This window comes from Camelus ferus, chromosome 19 (genome assembly GCF_009834535.1).
Source record: "Camelus ferus isolate YT-003-E chromosome 19, BCGSAC_Cfer_1.0, whole genome shotgun sequence".
Classification (NCBI taxonomy): Eukaryota; Metazoa; Chordata; class Mammalia; order Artiodactyla; family Camelidae; genus Camelus; species Camelus ferus.
In genome coordinates, this window is record NC_045714.1 from 19,556,812 (window position 1) to 19,570,575 (window position 13,764).

Below are 13,764 nucleotides of genomic sequence, written 5' to 3' on the forward strand. Positions count from 1 at the left end.
AAGGCAAAAACAAACAAATGAGACCTAATTAAACTTATAAACTTTTGCACAGCAAAGGAAACCATAAGCAAAACAAAAAGACAACCTACAGAATGTGAGAAAATATTTGCAAAAGATGCAACCAACAAGGGGTTAATTTCCAGAATATACAAACAGCTCATACAACTCAATAAGAAAAAAACAAACAACCCAATCCAAAAATGGGTAGAAGACCTAAACAAGCAATTCTCCAATGAAGACACATGAATGGCCAATAGGCACATGAAAAATGCTCAATAACACTAATTATCAGAGAAATGCAAATCAAAACTACTCTGGTATCACCTCACAGCAGTCAGAATGACCATCATTCAAAAGTCCACAAATGAGAAATGCCAGAAAGGGTGTGGAGAAAAGGGAACCCCCCTACACTGCTGGTGGGAACGCAGTTTGGTGTAGCCACTGTGGAAAACAGTATGGAGATTCCTCAAAAGACTAAAAATAGACTTACCATATGACCCAGCAATCCCACTTCTGGACATATATCCAGAAGGAACCCTAATTCAAAAAGACACATGCATCCCAATGTTCACGGCAGCACTATTTACAACAGCAAAGATATGGAAACAGCCTAATGTCCATCAACAGATGACTGGATAAAGAAGTTGTGGTTTATACAATGGAATACTACTCAGCCATAAAAAGAATAAAATAATGTCATTTGCAGCAACATGGATGGCCCTGGAGAACGTCATTCTAAGTGACGTAAGCCAGAAAGAGAAAGAAAAATCCACATGATATCACTCATATGTGGAATCTAAAAGAAAAAAAAAGACAAACTTATTTATGAAACAGAAACAGACTTACAGACATAGAAAACAAACTTACGGTTACCAGGAGGGGAAGTGGGTAGGAAGGGATAACTTGAGAGTTCAAGATTTGCGGGTACTTACTACTATATATAAAATACATAAACAACAAATTCATACTGAATAGCACAGGGAGCTATATTCAATATCTTGTGGTAACTTATGGTGAAAAAGAATATGAAGAAGAATGTATGTATGTTCATGTCTGACTGAGGCATTGTGCTGTACACCAGAAACTGACACAACATTGTAAACTGACTGTATTTCAATAAAAATAGATATTAAAAAAAAGAATACCTCTTTTATAACTGCTGTCAGAAACAAAAGGCATATTCTTTTACTGCCCTGTATCATTCAGAATGCTTTCAGCTATAAGTATCAAAAACAGCCACAACTCAAAGGGTTTCAACAGTAAGGGGAATCATCTCCCATTAAAGAAGTCCTGAGGCAGGGCTCGAAGGGACCATCGGCACACTCAGAACTGAGGGTTTTCCCAGGACACAGGACTTTTAGTACTGTGAGTGAACGATGCTGCCTGACATGTCAGTAAACAGTATCAAGCCACTACGGCTGCCCTCAACGGTGAGTCCTGGGGAACACCGGATGGAGAAAAACGGGCTGCCTGCTGCCAAGCCCTCAGCCATTGCAGTGACCCCTAATGATGCACCCTGAGGGGACACAGGATGGGAAAGACAGGACACTGTCCCTAGATACAGGGTGTAGCAAAAGGCATGATTTCAGTGAGCCCAGACTGTTGCACCTGCCCACACATAGAAAAGGGCTGAATTCCTTAACTTGAGATATCTGGTTTTCTTAATTAAAGAATTAAACAGTAATTAAACAGTAATCTTTTGATGTTCCAACTACCTGGTCTGCGTTATAAGAACTCCTATATATCCTGGCTCCTCCCTTACCTCTTTGGAGCAGTCCCTGAGAGCTATTTGAGAGGCTGTTTTCCTGCGCTTCAAGTCCTCAGAAAATCCACAGAATAAAATAATTACCAACTTTTAAGTTATGCATTTTTTTCAGTCGACAGTACTAAAGGCGAGAAGTCCCAGGCAAAAGGAAGGAGTTAGCTACTCCAGGGCTGGTTCCTTGAGCAGCCCAGTGAGTCTCCAAGGACCCAAGGTCCCTCCTTCCACCCTGCTGCACGTTTCTCTAAGGCCAGTGACCCCTGTGGCACACCACCTTAGGGCAACATTCAGTAGAAAAACAACAAAAAGAGCCATTTTCTCCTACACTTAACTCTTTACTGGAAGGGGCTATTCTCCCCTCAGTGACTTCGCCCCATCTCACTGGCCAGGACGGTGGCCGTTACCCTTGCCAGGGTCGGCTCAGGTTCACCAAGTCACCGTTGAGGCCAGACTCGGCCGCTCTCCCTAACCTCGCTACGTGGTGGAGTGTGGAACCAAACCAGGATGTTGGGAAGGAAAAGGAGGAGCCAGCAGTCAGAGCTGCACACCCTCTGAGGTGAGTGTATCCACTCAGGGTTCAAGCGAGAGACAGCAGAACGGGGCACCTGCTACAGGGGTGCGACCTTCCGCGTGTGCGGGAGGATGCTGGCGACACGCTTATGCGCGGCTGGGCCTGTGTCAGCGGCCGGGCTGAGGCGGCGGGGCGGCAGCCAGGCCCAGACGTCGGGGGAGCGGACGGCAGCCGGACGGAGCCCACCGGGGCGCCGCAACCACCAGACAGCACCGGTCCCCGCACTCGCCCTTCGCGGGGAGGACGACGCTCGTGTTGCGTCACTTCCGCCCTCCAAGGATCGCGAGAAGTCCGCGCCGCGCCAACCCGGAAGTCCAAGGGGAGAGGGATTCTGGGAGACGTAGTTCCTGCTTCTCTACGTTGTCCTTGAACGGAGCCGGGAGCTGAGTGTGGCTTTGATGTTTAGAAACAGCCTAGTTAAAAACCGCAAGCTAAGTGTAAGTGGTCGAATAGGCTGAGCACTGGCATTCAGCTGCTGTGGAGGAAGTGTCGTTTTTTTCTTATTTAGTTTCATTTTTTCCCACTCAGTGCTGTGGACTCCGGTCGCCCAGGCTGGGCAGAGCCAAGAGGAAGGACAACGTGCCAGGCCTGGCCGTCACTCCCGCTACGCGCCCGCGGTGTGGACGCCGTGTTATGAGGCCTGTGAAGGATAAACCACCGACGACCCCTGGAGAAAAGTCAGATGCCGTGAATCCTAAGAGCTGGGTCAGCCCCTACATTTTACTGAACTCAGCAAATCAACAGCACTGTGCCTATGGGACAAATCTTGATAAATTTCCTCAGCAATTTTGAAAGATTTATCAACCCTAAACCGGGGGAGAGGCGGGGATGAAAACCGAAGAACAAGGTCTCTGACAGACAAGCCGTTTCAGCAGGATGTTTGGTACAAGTGTATTATTCAGCAGTGGTTACTGTAACTGTATACACATCACAGAAGCCAAAATTTTGAAGGTAAAGAGAGTCTGCAAAGATCCTGTGTAACTATTCATTTAAATATGAGGATCCTTACTGATAGACACAACACGGATGAATATCAAAAATGTTATGTCAAAAGACTACATAGTCTATAACTCAATTTTAAAAAGTTAAAAAAAAAAGACTACATAGTGTATAATCCATTTATATGAAGTTCTAAAACTGGCAAAACTAATCTATAATGAAAAAAATCAAAATAGTCTTTACCCTGAGGTGTAGGGATGAGATTACCTAGGAAAGGACATGAAGAAACTTTCAGGGTTGATGGGTATATGTATTTGTCAAAAGTCTCCATGTGGAGAAGTGTACTGATAGCTGCAATCTGTTTTGAAATGTATTTTAAAAATAAGATAGATTGGTGGATGGATAGAAGGATGAAGAGGTAGACACGTAACAAAATAAATACAGCAAAATGTTAATTTTGTAGAGTCTAGTTGGTGGGTATATGAGTGTTCATGGTTCAGCCCAGTATTGAATTGTAGGTAGATGTCAACATACTGACCAGGGAAGAGATGGGGGGGGGGGGGAAGCCATTAGAAAAAAAGATTCATGAAAGTTACGGTTATTAAAAGGATGACATCAACAGGCAGGGAAGACTTTCAGAACATATAGTGTGGTTCACTCTATTCTTTTTCAAATACATGAAATACAATCACTCTGTTAAATTCAGTTCCTCTCATAGTTACTGGGTGCTTGCTATGTGACAATTTCAAGCTGAACACTTTCGTAAATTTTGTTCGCAGCACACCAAGAATCTCTCTCTACCTATTTTCCATTCAATGGCCCTGTATCTGTCAGCTATAACATAACGTGCTGCATAACAAACCACCACAAAACTGAGAAGCTCACAACAATAAGCAAATATTTCTTGCTTACATGGTGGCAAAGAGGCTAGGGGTTAGCCAATCTAGGCAGGGCTCCATGGGGCTAGGCTCCAGGCCGCAGGTGTCCCTCATTCTCCTTGACCAGCAGGCCCCCTGGGGCATGTTCTTCTCATGCCAAAGACTGCAAACAAGAAGGCAAGAGCTCCTGCACAAGTACATGTTGCTCACGTTTCTGCTAGCCAAAGCAAGTAACACAACTAATCCAAATAGTCACAGGCCCCCATACACCGAGATCTGGAAATGGAGGATTCACCACCAGCTCTTTTTGTATCACTGCAAGAGATTCTGGGGCTGCCTTGTTCCCAGGGCCTAGTGACGTGAAACCTCTGTCTACTTGGCTGGGCTCTCCACGTCTCCCGCTGCACGGTAAAAACCATCTCGAGTGTGTGACTAGATCCACGCAAGTGAACTGTTCTGTTTTGCCTCCTCAGCTTCCCTCAAGGTAGAACCCAAGGGGACAGCTAGAAACATTGGGCCAAGAGAAGGAATACAGGCCACTTGTTTCTCTGCTTTTGGAGAAGTCAATTAGAGTTTCAATTTCCACTGTTAAATGTCACCTTTTTACAATTTCCTGGAGGAGAGCTGGCAGCTCTGTCATTAAGGGAGGGAAAAAAAACTTTCAAGGAAAGGCTTATTGTCTAAAAAGACACAGAAGGGTCCAGAGATTAAAGGACCCTCTCAGGCTGTCTGAGTTTCCCAGAGCTCTCAGTTTCTATTTTGAGCTGAACATTTAGCTTCCCCTGTAGCCTCCAGTGAGCCTTTTCAGCCTCCCTGCACCACTCTCCTACCATTTGCAGAAAGCGATAATAAGCCTTGTTGTTGGGCGGTGCATACGGAGTGCTCTGGGGAGCTCGGAGGGAAGGTGGGCTTCTCGAGGGGAAAGCTGTCAGCATGCTTTGTCCTGATCTCCAGATATCCTCGGTGTCTGGTACCCCTCATTAGAGCATCTGGTCCTTTCTCAGAGAAGTCAGATGAAACCCAGAATAAATGGAGCAAAGAGGCTCCCTCTTCTTGCTTCTGCCGCAAAGGAGATATGTCAAGCTGAGTGATGAACGATTTCTCTTCTTCACTTGCTAACACTTTGTACCCTATTTTCAAATTAAGGAGCACATTGTTGGCACGCGGGAAAGGGTAAACACTCCCACTTCATCGCTGCAGTCACTAATTTGGTGCTTTATCACATTTTCTGTGCAGGGAACGTTTTGTCCACAAAACCCTTCCTCCACAGAGCTGAGTGAGATTTTGAGAGCATCTCATGTTTCTAAACTTAGATCATAAATCAGTCTCCTGCCTGTAGGGTGGTGTTGCCCCTGATAAGACCCCCATCTGTTAATTGCCTGCAACTTACTTTGAAATGCATCAAAAAATAAGGACTGCTGCATTTTTTTTTAATTCTTTAAAAATGTTTTCCATTTTCAACTATAGAGGGACCCATTTTCTCCCTCCCCTGGTATTTCACCCTCATCTACAGGACATCAGAGTATTAGGAGGCGGGGAGACGGGCAGCTGGGACTCTCACAATGTGGCCAGCGGGAGCTCCAAACGGTTCCACTCTGAAAAACAGTCTTCAGTGTCTAAAATCGCTAAGCATTTTGGCGGCTCTATCTCTAGAGGCGGAGTAGCTGGGGCCCAGAAGATAGCTCCAGGGACATATCAGTCAGAAATACACATATTAGAATGGTTTTAATCAGCCAAATCTGGCAGCTACACACATGCCCATCAACAGTAGAATAGGTAAGTAAATCACAGGGTATTCACAGAGCAGGATACCAAACAGCAAAGAGAATTAACCATCTGCATCTATACACAACATAGGGAAACTCACAAGCACAATTTTGAGCAAAAGAAGCCAGATCCAAAGAGAGAGGGGGAGAGAGAGAGGGATTCATACGGCTTCTAGAGGGCTGGTAATTTTCTGATTTGTGATCTGGTGTTTTATATGTGTTTTTAATTTGAGGAAAATGTACTGAGCCACACGTTTATGATGTGTGCTCTTCTCTATAGGTATAGTTTGCTTCAACGAGAGGTTTTAAAAATATATGCATACAGAAAAAGTGCCCCCAAATCAGAACAGAAAGTATTGGAGGAGAGCTTCCACCTAACCTTGCATGCTCCGCCGCCTCACTCCTACCCGAGGGAAGAGCAGGGCCGGAGCTGCCTGGTGGTGAGGAGAGGAAGGAAGGAGCCACAGGCACACAGAGCCCAGGGGCCCCTCTCTCCGTGTACCCAAGCCCTGCCCTGATCCCTCTGACATCCATGACCTCAGATGTGAGAGGCGACAGTGCTCCTTCCGTCTGGCCAAGCCAGTGGACCTGCTCTGCAGACCCAGGTCCCCGCCACGGGCATCCCAGGCCCTGAGAGGGAGAGGCAGGGAGCCGGGTCTGGCCGCAGCCCAAACCACAGTCCCTGGTCCAGGGCTGCCCGCACCGGAGCTGCTATTTTGATCTCCAGTTCCCATTGCTTGCATCTATTTCTCAACTGATTCCAAAGATGGAAGGGGAAGAGGCATGATTAATTATCACCCCTTAAAACTCAGCAACATCTTCCTCAGCAGTTAAGAAATGAAGACAAGAATAAACGTATTGCTCTTCCTTGATGGAGCAGTAAGACCAGAGGCTGTGAGTTCTTGATGGATTCGAGGAGATGATGGCTGGCCCTTTGGAACAAAACCAACTGGGTAATTAGAAGAGAAGAATGAGATTATCTAACCTCCTTCCTGTAATATTTCCCTGCCTTAGCAAGACATTGCTTTTCTGAGTGACCCTGGAGATGGAGATTTAGAGGGTTTTTTTAAATGTAATGTCAGAGGTTATCCCGTTGCTGAGTTAGCTGTCGCAGTCACCAGTTGCCACAGGTGGAGGAAATGTGGTCACAGTATTTTTCAGCTCCTTCCTTCAAGAAGTGGAGTCCATTTCTCCATCCCTTCAATCTGGGCCTGGCCACGTGATATGCTTTAGACTCCCTCCACCGAAGCTGACATGAAGAGTCCGACTTCTGGTCTCAAACATGGAGCACAAGATAGTGAATGCAATTCCTGTGTCTGCGGAGGATGAGATGCTCGGACCCGAGCGGTTCAGGATGCGCCTGTCCTGCGCCAGCCACCGGGTCCCAAAGGGTCCGGTTGTCAGCACCAAGGAGGGAAGGAAAGGAGACAGGAACTGTCGACATGATGGACTATCCAGAAGCAATTTACTTGGTTCTTTGGAATGAGTGACCTCAGCAGCCCCTGCCTCTTTCAGCAGCCACCTTGCCCTCTAGCTCCCCACCTCCACCCCCAACACACACACACACACACACACACACACACACACACACACACACACACACACACACACACACACACACACACACACCAGCAAACACAACACAACACTGGGCCCTGGTCTCTTTGTAAAAGGATTTCTCTGGACATCAGCCATCGTGTGCTGAGATCATTGCCTTAGACAGTGAAACGGGAAATTCCCCAGTGGATGAAGGGCTGTGCTGAGGTCAGACTCCAGCCCTGGCAGGTCGGAACACTCATTTAGCTTTGCAACAGACTTAGGGGTCAGGGAGGACACTTAGGGGAAGGGTGGAGGGAACGGAGCACGGCTCATTAACAGACAGAGCTGGCAGCGGTTTCAAATTAGCGCAGTCTCCTGAATTGATAAGAATTCCACCAAGGCCATTAATTAGCTGCTAACCATATGCCTCTTACCTCTGAATGTGCTTCCTAATTCAACATGAAAATGACGGCTGAATTATCGGCCGGTTGTGGGACCGAACTTCTACACCTGAGCCACTTTACGCCTGGTCTCCTCCCACATTCGCAGGGCAATTCAGGGATACGAAGCTAGTTTCTGTCGCTTGTCCTGGACGGGTGAGGAGACAGCTCCGTGCACAGTCCATTCGCCCACCCAAGGAGGAGACGGGAACGTTTAGAGAAGCTACCCACAGATTCGGAGAGGTTTTTCTAGTTTAAATCAAATAATACCTTGAAGACTTTCCTAAATTTTTCATCTGTGACAAGATAGGTCCCAAAAATGAGGAGCTGGACTCAAAAGACCTAACTAGTGTTAATAAGAAACATGCTTTTTGAAAAAACTACAACGCAAAGTTTTTAAAAACCAGTGTGTGTGTGTTAATATCTTGTCTCCCACCCACAGTCACATGATGATATTGGATCATTTTTTAAAAATTATATTGTTTCTTTTACCAGCATCAATAAAGTGCTGACAAAACCCGGTGCTGGCAAGAGGACAAAGCAGCTGCAGCTCACACACACACTGCTGGGGGAAGCACAGCCTGGCACAGGGCTTAACATTCCCACCACAGCACTGGGGGAGCGAGTGAGTGTGCACATCAGGCAGCGTTCTTAGTTGCGGACAACAGAATCCACTCTAACAAGTTTAAGCAGAAAAGGTTTATTCCATTAGCTGTCTCACAAAATATCCATGGGGCCAGGAAGCTTGGCTGCTATAGGGCCAGGAGCGATGCAGCCAGGAGATAACTCCAACCTGCCCACGGGAATGTTCTAGCAGACACCCTACTGCTGTCACCACGCACAGTCTGTGACTTTAGAGGACCGGCCAGGAGAGGCTCCCACGCTGCCGCAGAAGGACCAAAAGCCTCTGACACGGACGCAGCGTCCACATGCCACCCGTGTCTCACATGGATGGGCCTGCTTGGAGGGATTCAACCAAGTGTGGCTCCCCAGCTGCCCGGGAGTTTGGAAAAAAAAGTCATTTCTGTCTTTCCAGACTTTACAGAACAGGGAGACGTGCATAAGGGGGTTGAAATTGATGCCGAGGGAGCCACTGTGTGGTACCTGCCACAGTACGTCTTGGAGGGAGAGCAGGCTGAGTCTAGTGGACTTGGGTGGAGGATTCTCATGGGAGGCTGGACATGGCCAGTGCCAAACGGAGGAGTCACCTGCAGGGAGGGGAGGCCTGACATCATGACAGGGGCTAAACGGCTCAGCGAGGATACTGAGAACAAAACACGGCGACTGACAGAACCTTTGGGAAAACTTCCATTTAAGAAGTTACGTCCAGCGAGACAGAAGTTAACCTAAATTTACATTCTGCATGAAATGTAAAAGTAAAAAAAAAGATTTTTAATGATTGTTTTTAATGATTGGGGTGGGAGAGGAAGTGGAGGCACTGAGATAAAATGACATTGTTCATACATTAGTCACTGTCAGGCCCCAAAGATCCAATTAAGCTCCCTCAGGGAGTCACTAGAAGTCAGTAGACAACTGGTATTTCTGCCTGCCTCGCACCTCTCCCAGTTTTTACACAGCACCTCAGTCTTCCTCTGGGACACCACCCCAACCCCACTCCATGAGGGCCAATCAAGGTGCCCTGCCCCCACCGCCCACCCAGGCAGTGGGAACATCTCCCAAGTCAGCTCCCCAGGGAATCTGAACATTTTTTTAATTGAAAAATAGTTGATGTACAATACAGTTAGTTTCAGATGTACTACACAATGATTTGACATCTGTGTACATATGAAATGATCACCACAGTAAGTCTAGTAACTGTCTGTCCCATACTAAGTTATTACAGCACCACTGACCGTGTTCCTTAGGCTGTACATTACATCCTCAAGGAATCCGAATCTTGAGCCAAGTGACACAAAGACCTCCCCCACCCCAAAGGAAAAAAATCAGATGGAACAAAGTCATCCCAGTGGCAGTTCCCTATGAAGGCTGTCCGTCGATCCCTGCTTCGGAGACCCCCAGGGCTGCCGTCTTCCCATCACTTCTGAGGTCTCATTGCAAAATGCTCCCATCAAGTCGGGGAGCTTCCGGATGCCCGTCTGCTGTATGAGTGTTCTGTCTAAGTTAGCTGAGCCTGTTTCTGTCGTGCACCGCCGAACAACACCGGCTGATATGCAAGTGCTGTAATAGAAAAGAGTCTTGCTTCTTCCTTCTAGGGCATGTGCTGGCTCATCCTTGTGGCAGATTGTTATCAATAATGGTCCCCAGTGAGCCCATGCCCCTCTGCAGAGGGACACTGCTGCCCCTCCCATCAAGACTCCATCTTTGAGGTCCATTTCTCCACCCCTTTGAATCTGGGCTGGCTTTCTGATTTTGACCCATAGAGTATGATGGATGTGATGTTGGGTGCTTTCATGAGTCTAGGTCTTAAAGAGCCTTGCAGCTTCCCTGGCACCTTCTTGGAACCCCGAGGCTGCCAGGCTGTGGGGAAGCCGGGCTTGCCTACTGAAGGCTTAGAGGCCACTTGGAGGAGAATGGAGGGGTCCCACCAACAACCAGACATAAGAGTGAGGGCATCTTGGGCTCTTCAGCCCCAGCCTCATGACCAGATGATCACCACCGTGTGTGTGAACCCGGGCAAGACCGTCAGAAAAGCTGCCCAGATTGCTGATCCACGGAAATGTGAGAAATAACAATGGCCACGGTTCTAAGCCACCAGGGTTTCGAGTCGCTTGTTACGCAGCAGTGGACAACAGGTCAGTGAGGGAAGAAAAGGAGCAGCGGCCCCCGCGGCTGTTGAAACGCTGGCAACTGCAGCAGCAACACTGTGCAAGGGGCTTGGAGTGGGAGGGTGCATGTCTGGAAGGAAGGCTGAAGTTGAAATGGACTCCAGCTATGAGAAGCAGTCAAACCCTTCCCGCTTCCGCCTGCCACTGGGAGAGGGGTCAGCCAGCTCATGGCACACGTGCGCTCCCGGCTCAGCACGGAAGGCGGCAGGGCAGGGGCCAGAGGTCCCAGCAAAACCAGGAGGCATGAGACTTGGATTCCAGTCCTGGCCCTGCTGCTGCCTGGCTTGGAGAAGCCACTTAACCTCCCCAATTCCAGCTCCCTTATCCCCAAAATGGGCATGATAATACCTTCCCTGCCAACTTCACAAGCTTGTAAGATAAATGAGATCATGAACGTAAAAGCCCTAAGTAAACTCAAGGGCCAACCTGCTATGGCCAACGAGGCACACAACATCCAGAAACCACTGGGTCTCAATTTCCTTTCAGAATGTTAGCAGGCATGGGAGCAACAGTCGACCACACCTGACCACACCATGAGAAGTGCTTCTGTCAATATGTGGGCGGCCAATTCTGTCTCCTGGGGATGCTCCATGGTACAGCATGACCGTGTTGATGTCTGTTTATGACCCTCCATCACATGACCTGGAAAGTGTCTATGTCCTGTGGTGGTCTCACAGTCAGCCTTGAAACTTTTCTATTTTGCTTTCCAAAAACCAAGAGCAACACCCTAAACCCATTTCTCATGAGATCTTACTAAGGTCTCTAAGTCTCTTCCGCATTTAACTGCCACCTCTGGCCTCACTTATATTCATTCCTCCCCCTCTGCAATCCCAGTAAACCGAAGCTTCCCTCCGTGACCTCTTGTAAGCTATTCACAGATGTGACTTTCCCTTCCAGTCCACCCCAAGTTCTCTTTTCCTGCTCCTGGACTCATGGTTTGCTCAGCCTGATGGTCACCCCATCTCCTTTGGGAACCAGCCAATGACCACACCTTATTCACAACCCTGTCCCTTCTTAGCACTTCAGTTTGCACCACCCCAATAGGATGCAGTTATATGATCTTCTAAGCCTCTCCCCTCAGGGTTGTAATGCGTCTCAAATGTTAGGCAGGAGAGAAAGATGGTAGAGAAATGGCCAACTCACAGCTCTTTAATAATGCTCCGTCACACCAACAGCATCACTGCCACACATGGATCATCTGGAGTTTAAAGCTCTGACCCCTGCAGTCCAGTTAAAAGGTTCACTCAGCCTGCCTGCTGTGCATCTTTTTGGGTGAGTTACTCCAACCTCCAGAGGAGAAAATGTTACACTTTTTTTTCTGCCACTTTCTACCAGGCACATGAAACTGCTCCCCCATTTCCAATATGCTGGTTTTAAAACATGACTCTAAAATTATTTGATACTCCCTTCCATGGCGAGTGGGGACTAGTTTCTCTTCCTTTGAATGTGGGTGGGCTTATGACTGCTTGGCACGACAGACAGTGTCAGAAAAGATGCCGTGTGACTTCCAAGGCTGGGTTAAAAAAGGCCACGCTGCTTCTCCTTGCTCACCAGGACACCAGCACGTGGAGCCTGAGCCAGCCTACGGGAAGGTCAGCAGGTGGGAGCGCCATGTTCTGAGGAAGCCCAACCACGTGGAGAAGCCAGGGGTGAGTGTCTGCTGTCTCAGTCTTCAAGCCTTCCTGTCTCAGGCACTCGACATGAGAGCAAAAGAGCGCTGGGAAGATTCCAGCCCCCAAGTGTGGCGTCACCCCCGGCACTGAAGCCTTCCCAGAGAAGACTTTGGAAACCGGGGAGCAGAGGCAGTTATCCCCGGCATGCTCTGCCCAACTTGCTGACCAGCTGAGTTCTGTTAAACCTAGTAAGACGGTTGTTCTCAGCGCTGGTTCTTGGATAACTTGTTAAACAGCAATACTAGATGGAGTGGCAACCAAGAGCTTGCAGAGCAGGGCGGGCCCTCTGCAGCTGCCCTCACGCTGCAGGCAGAGCGCTGGGGAACGGAGCCTGTGGCTCCTCTCTGAACATCTGAACTGTGTCTGGGGCTGGGCCTGGGTCTCAGCATGTAAAGGAAGAGGACGGCCGCCCTTCTCTGGCATGTACTGCCCAGTAAGAGCATCAGTACACAAAGTCACAGTCAGCATGGATGTGTCTGCAAATCACCAGGTGAGATCAAATAATTATAAAATTTATGTGGAACCACAGAAGATTCAGAATTACCAAAGCAATCCTGAGAAAAAAGAACAAAGCTGGAGGTATAACTCTCCCAGACTTCAGACAATCCTACAAAGCTATAGTAAGCAAAACAGTGTGGTACTGGCACTAAAGCAGACATATGGATCAACGGAACAGAACAGAGAGCCCAGAAATAAACCCACGGACCTATCGTCAATTAATATTCAACAAAGAAGGCAAGAACATACAGTGGAGTAAAGACAGTCTCTTTAGCAACTGGTGTTGGGATAACTGGACAGCTGCATGTAAATCAATGAAGTTAGAACACTCCCTCACACCATGCACAAAAATAAACTCAAAATGGCTTAAAGACTTAAATTTAAGACATGACATGATAAATCTCCTAGAAGAAAATATAGGCAAAACATTCTCTGACACAAATCTTAGCAATGTTCTCCTAGGACACTCTACCCAGGCAATAGAAATAAAGCAAAAATAAACAAATGGGACCTAATTAAACTTACAAGCTTTTGCACAGCAAAGGAAGCCATAAATAAAACAAAAGACAACCTACAGAATGGGAGAAAACATTTGCAAAAGATGAGACTGACAAGGGCTTAATTTCCAGAATATATAAACAGCTCATATGACTAAATAATAAAAAAAAAATCCAAAAATGTGCAGAAGACCTAAACAAGCAATTCTCCAATGAAGACATACAAGTGGCCGATAGGCACATGAAAAAAATGTTCAATATTACTAATTATCAGGGAAATGCAAATCAAAACCACAATGAGGTATCACCTCACAGCAGTCAGAAAGGCCATCATTCAAAAGTCCACAAATGATAAATGCTGGAAAGGGTGTGGAGAAAAGGGAACCCTCCTACACTGCTGGTGGGAATGCAATCT

At 47.4% G+C, this 13,764-nt stretch overlaps 1 long non-coding RNA gene across 1 annotated transcript; it reads left to right on the forward strand.

Moving 5' to 3' along the window:
* The first annotated feature begins 1,460 nt into the window (after positions 1-1,460).
* Positions 1,461-3,977, forward strand: LOC116657913. The gene is made up of 2 exons (XR_004313084.1): positions 1,461-2,770; positions 2,862-3,977. It is a non-coding gene; the product is annotated as an uncharacterized LOC116657913 (long non-coding RNA).
* The last annotated feature ends 9,787 nt before the right edge of the window (positions 3,978-13,764 follow it).